The sequence below is a fragment of the Vigna angularis genome, chromosome 4 (assembly GCF_016808095.1).
Source record: "Vigna angularis cultivar LongXiaoDou No.4 chromosome 4, ASM1680809v1, whole genome shotgun sequence".
NCBI classification, from domain to species: Eukaryota; Viridiplantae; Streptophyta; class Magnoliopsida; order Fabales; family Fabaceae; genus Vigna; species Vigna angularis.
The window spans coordinates 5,305,398-5,311,570 of NC_068973.1; the positions used below are offsets into that span (position 1 = coordinate 5,305,398).

Consider the following 6,173-nt stretch of genomic DNA (forward strand, 5'->3'; position numbering starts at 1 on the left):
GAGCATGGATAGTTATACAACACCATTAGAACATTAAAGTAAAAGCCTAGAAACCTTCTAGAATCTCCACTCTAAAATTCCTTCCTACTCTTTCTTCTTCTTAATTCTTCCTCCATTCCTAGCTTGAATTTTTCCTTCTTATTCCCTCTCCCACTACTAAAATAATATATTTTAGGAGGGGTTATCTATCGGCGGTTTGTGAAACCTCAAATAATTTCTGCGGTTTATACTTAAACCGCAGTTATGTTTATTTATTTATTATTTTCACTTAGTGTCTAAACTCATTTTCACTCAACCCTACTCCCCGGTTATTCACGAGCCTTTGTTCACGTTTTTCTCCTTCAGCATCTCTGTACTCATTTTCCCCAACCCTATTCCTTCAGTTTCTCTGGACTTCAAACAAGATGTGGAGTTGTCGCGCAAGGAGCATGGTAAGGGAAGAGGTTTTTCTCTCATCTGTTTCAGGTTCGGGTTCGTTTTTGGTAGAGAGGAGAGGCAAGTTTCGGCGGCCAGACGCGACCTCCATCCTCACGGCACGGTGGGTACCACAGCAGTGACATCTTCGCGGCGCGCGGGGGTCTGCGATTTTATGGCGACGAGCTTCGCGTTTCTGATAGGGTTCGTTTTTTTTCTGATTCTTGTGATTTGGGGATTAGGGTTTCGGAGGGAATTTTCTTCCTGTGTCTAGCGATTTTGTATTGTGTCTTCCATAGTTGTTTCCCTTTCCTCCTGTTATTTCTATAATTGATTTTCATCTCTTTGTATTGTGCTTGGCATTGGATATAATCTTGGTTGTGCAGTCGTAGCTTCTTGAGATAAAACAACATGATGCTAGGCTTCATCCTGTCCTTGATGAATAATTCTTGTTGAAACACTAAACACTTTGGAAAGGTGTGCTACCCGTCAGACAAAAAAATTCAAAATATGGGAACTTCTCAATTTGTCCATAGCCTCCTTTTTCCTGGTCTGGGATCTTCCTTGAAAAAAAAAATTGATATCAGCTCAGATCAAGATAGTAATTTAATCTGATATTTTATATAGCATGCAAGTCCTACTAGCTTGCTTTTTCTACCTTTTTGTTGGTTTTTAGCTGTTACAGTTTTTTTGTTGAAGCTTGAATTTTGTGAACAGGTAGCTTTGGCAAAACAGAGAGTTGATGAATATATTTACTCTCAGTTGATACAACAGATTGGCACCCAACAGTCAGCGTAAGTATTTTCCATATAAATTGGATCCATTTAAATTGTAAAATTTTCCAGTAAACAAGGAACATCTAGTCCATTGTAATAATTAAGATCTTTTTGTAAAAGTTTTTAACCCCATTCTAAAAGGTGGCATTTTATAGTTCATTGATAGTGTAAAATTGTTAAAGTGTGCATTGTTGATTAAAACTAATAAACTATTTTTTAACTTATTTATTACTTCAGTCTGAGATTCAAAATTTTTAATGAACTTTTTGTGTATTAAAATTTTGTGCCCCTACTAATGAGCATACAATTGTAAACTGCAAAGCAATTAGTTGTTTAAGTATACTTCAAATTTCTAGTTCTGTAATTTTAAATTGTTAGTGAGATGAAGAAGTTTGATCCTTGGAAAATGTTTGCATATCATAAGTAAGTACACTGTTAATAACATTTCAGTGATTCATCATTTTATTGTCAGCTTTACATAATTAATGTTCAGTTATATTTAGGTGAAAATATAACTCTGACTAGATTAAAGATTTTTAATTAGTAAGAAAGAACTAGGTTATTAAATTGCTATATTTAAGTTACACTGCATTGTGTTTATGGAAATTGAAAAGAAAAAAGTGTTAGCACCTTATTAAATACTGTAAGAGAAGAACACAATATTTGTTAAATACTGATAAAATGGTTTGTGATACCATTTGTTGTCTCATGAAGTATTACAGAAGGTTACCTGATGATTGCCGGGAAAGAAGGGGATTTGGCTTAAATTGTCTTTAGAGAAGTCTGACCTAGTTCCAATAGCTATTAAGGTAACATAACTTCTTGATTGATTACTTAAAACAGATAATTAATTGGCTATAAAAGTGTTTTGTCATATATTCATTTCTTATTGTGCTATTAATTATAGAAGAATTGTTGAACTTATGACTCCTGCTCTCAGGAAGGCTTTGAATACCACCATGCAGAACCAGGATATGCTAGTGCTAGTAAAGAATGTGCTTAATATGTATTATCTTAATTTGTAAATATTTTTGTAGATTTTCCATGCAGAATATGTTTCTTTGTTATTATTAACTTAATGCATTTTGTTCTTGTGAGTGGTTATTTATCATTATGTGATATAGCAAAATATAATTGCATTACCAATGACAAAATAATGCAGATTGGCACACGTTTAACGCCTGTTAATATATCAATCCTTCATAGTTTAGATTGTCACTAATTTGTGTATGTATTTTATTGAAAGGCAAAGAAGTGGAACACATTTGCTGGAAACTTACAAGATTGCTCCTGACTACAGGTGAACTGTAGTAAACTAAAGCTACCGCAACTGCAGCTAGTTTATAATTCTATGCTTTAGCTGACTTGAATGGTTTAACTCCCATGCTTGTTCAGTTGAAACTTTATTTTCTGCAAAACAAAAGTCAACTAAACGGGTATTAAAATCATAATTTCTACTACAAGGCTAAAACTAATACCACTTTAGCAAAATAGCTAATTGTTGAAAACCAATATCTTGATTAAAACCCTGCTGTTTTAAAGAGTTGCCAAGGCTTTTAGGTTATTTTCTGCACTAAAACACTGTTTCTGCATTATTTTAATGATTGTTTCTGCATTGTTTTATACTACTGTTTTAACTGTTGTTCTGTATTGTTTTATATTGTTGTTTGATGGCTAGAGCTGTGCTTACTATATTGGTTGTACTATTTCCTTGTCACATTCAATAAGTTAGGTATCCAATGTTGGTGAAATTATTTATGCACAATAACTTTACTATTGATCTGGCTAAAATGAAGATATTAAGATCAAGATCTATGTTTTTTTAACATTTTTCAACCATCAATAGTTCTTAAATTCGTCTAATAATTTTTTTAAAATATTATTAACTAATTATTTTTTTATATTGTAGGTATTTGAAAAAGGAAGCATATCAAAGGATGGATAAAATGAAGAAGTACCAAAGGATGGATAAAATGAAGAAGTACAAAACTATAATTATTATTCATAACATTTAATTTTAATTTTTAAGAAACATTAATTGTATTTCTAATGTTTACAATTTATATAATAATATTTTGGTTTATATTTAATGTTTACATTTAATTTTGGTTTCATATTATTTAATTTTGGTTTATTAATGATAATCAAGTAATTTGAATAATAAAAAAAATTAAATTATTTATATTTCCGGCGGTTTTGAAAAACCCTCAAAAATACTGGCGGTTTTCATAAATCCTCACAAATTACCGGCAGTTTTGCTTAACCCCGGTTATTTCCGGCGGTTTTAGTAAAATCCCCACTACTACCGGCGATTTTTCAAAATCTCCGTTAATTGTGGCGGTTTTTTAAAAAACCGCCAGTAATTACTTAACGACGCAGGTTTTCTCAATGGTTTTCCTAACCGCGGGTAACATATTTTTCGGGGGTTAAAACCGCCGGAAACGGAAAAAATAACCCCCGATAAAAATCTAATTTTTTGTAGTGTCCCTAGGACTATTTATGGACTAAAATTTAATACTATTTGAATTTTATTATTATTTTATTAAAAATATTATTTTATTAAAAATATCATAGGTTTTATTAAAAATATCATAGGTTTTATTGGTTAGCTCGTCCTAATAGCCATAAGTTGTCCTCTTCTCCCTTTTTTTTAAACCTTCAAAAAAAATGTAGAAATAGCTTTTCAAAAATTTAAACCTATGCTTCTAAAATTACTATAATTATCTCCTATAAATTTTTGTTTAACTTACAATTTTCTTATTAATCATATTTTCTACCCATAAAATATTACTATTAATAATAATACTAAAAGAAAAATTACTATTATTTATTAAAGTGAATATTTTTCATGGGTCTTACACTAAGGAGAAGTAAAAGGGGCACTCAATAACTTCGATTGGGAAGCAATCATCCACCATCATCTCTCCTACTTTTATTTTCATCATGTATCTCACTCCATTCGTGAAGGACTAAGCTTCTAGGGATATTTCACTCTAATTTCTTTATGGATTCTTAGGTTGAAATAATGTCTTTGTTCTTTTGATTATTAATTTGGGTTATCTTTCTTGTATGTCTTTTATCTCTCAATCACATCAAAAGTAATGGTTTTTACATCAGGTGTTTTAATCTAAATTCATATTAATCATATGAGTCTAAGGTTTCTAATTTTGATTGAGAACATACTTTGATTGAATTTGGAAACTTTCATATAATTGAATGAGTTTTTGCTATCAATTGAGAATGTACTTTGATTAGTAGTAAAAAATTTAACAATAATTAGTTTGATTAATTAACTTCTAACTTAGGTTAAGGGATAAGAGAATGGATATGATTAAACATAACAAGATTTAATTGAGAATCTACTTTCGTTAAATTTATTGTGAATAATCTAGAAAGGTTTTACTTTTGATCGAGAATCTACTTTGGTTAAATGAAATATTGTCCTTAAATTAATTAAGAATGTACTTTAATTAATTTGAGAATCTAAAACAATAATCAATTGAACAAAAATATATGGATAACATATGATACATTTATTTTGGAAAAGCAGTGAAATTAACCTATTTTATTATAATTGTTTCAAAGTCTTTTATTTATTCTTCATTCAAATTCACATCAATCTTCAATATCAATTTCATTAGGATAGATCTTTACTTTTATCTTTTAGCATTGCATTGTGTTTTACTAACCTTCCATACTCTTTCATAAGAGTCAAGTATTGAAAAATAATTCCGTATTTGTTGAGAAACGATTCAGGGTTACTTTAACCTATCTAGTTTGCTAATTACTCACTTGACAATACTGAAATTGCCTTATAAAGTAGTATTAATTGATAACATCAACGACAACCTATCACACTGTTTCTAAATTTTGGTTTTTCTTTTCTCTTTTGTTTTCGTTATTTTTGTTTCAACTCCTTTTCAATGTCATTCTACATTTGTGTTGTTGTTCAACTCCACACATGTTTCCTAGTCTCCTAACATGTATTTAGATTTTTATTTTGTTTTCCTCCTCATTTTTACTAGTATCTAACCATAAAAATTACCTATGTTAAATACAAAACTGTCTTTTAATATTAACACACAATAATGTATGGAGACAATTAAGCAAGGTGACAAGGTAAAATAAACGTCAAATCACTTAATTAACAAAAAAAAAATAAATAATAGAAACTCGATTGAAAAATATTAAATTTTAAGTACTCAATAAAAAAATTAATAAAAACTCAATTAAAAATACTCATTAGTAACTTAAATTTAATAAAGCCTAAACTTAATTAAATTCAAGTCCTTAAGATTGGATTGGACTGAACTTATTGGGGTACATGTAGCGATGGCAAAAAAATCATCGCCTGCGGATAAAATCCGCGACGGATAGTTGGTACTCGCGAATATTTACTACCCGCGGGTTGCGGGTAGCGGGTTTTTTAATACCTGCTTATAAACAGGTCGGGTGCTGGTATTATACTATCCGTACGCAGATATCCGTTACCCGCAAAAAAAATAAAAATTAATTTATATTTTATTAAGTTAAATTTAATTAAAATTAACATTAACTTATATTTTATAAGGTTAAATATAATTACAATTAAATTTTAATTTATATTTAATTTAATATATATTTAATTTTATATATTTTTTGTAATTTTATTTAAGTTTTATTATAATATTTTATAAAAATATATTTTTTAAATATTTGTGGGTATCCGCGGGTATCCACGGATATCTGCGGGTTTTAAAATATCTGCGGATATTTTTTAAGCGGATATCCATGCAGGTAGCGGGTTGATTTTTTTTTGTCGGGTCGGGTTGCGGGTAGGCACTATCCGTGCTCGACCCGACCAGTTGCCATCCCTAGTCATATGTTTAATTTTTTTTATTTTCTTTTTTTTCTATAACTTGTAATTTCAAAACATATTTTTAGGTTTTTAGAACAATTATGTTAAAAAATAAATTATATTATTTAATATTTAAAATATTAAAT

General features: G+C 29.6%; 1 long non-coding RNA gene across 1 annotated transcript; it reads left to right on the forward strand.

Moving 5' to 3' along the window:
• The first annotated feature begins 227 nt into the window (after window positions 1-227).
• Window positions 228-3,280, forward strand: LOC108330857 (uncharacterized). The gene is made up of 5 exons (XR_001832325.2): window positions 228-618; window positions 1,132-1,208; window positions 1,905-1,999; window positions 2,437-2,490; window positions 3,100-3,280. It is a non-coding gene; the product is annotated as an uncharacterized LOC108330857 (long non-coding RNA).
• The last annotated feature ends 2,893 nt before the right edge of the window (window positions 3,281-6,173 follow it).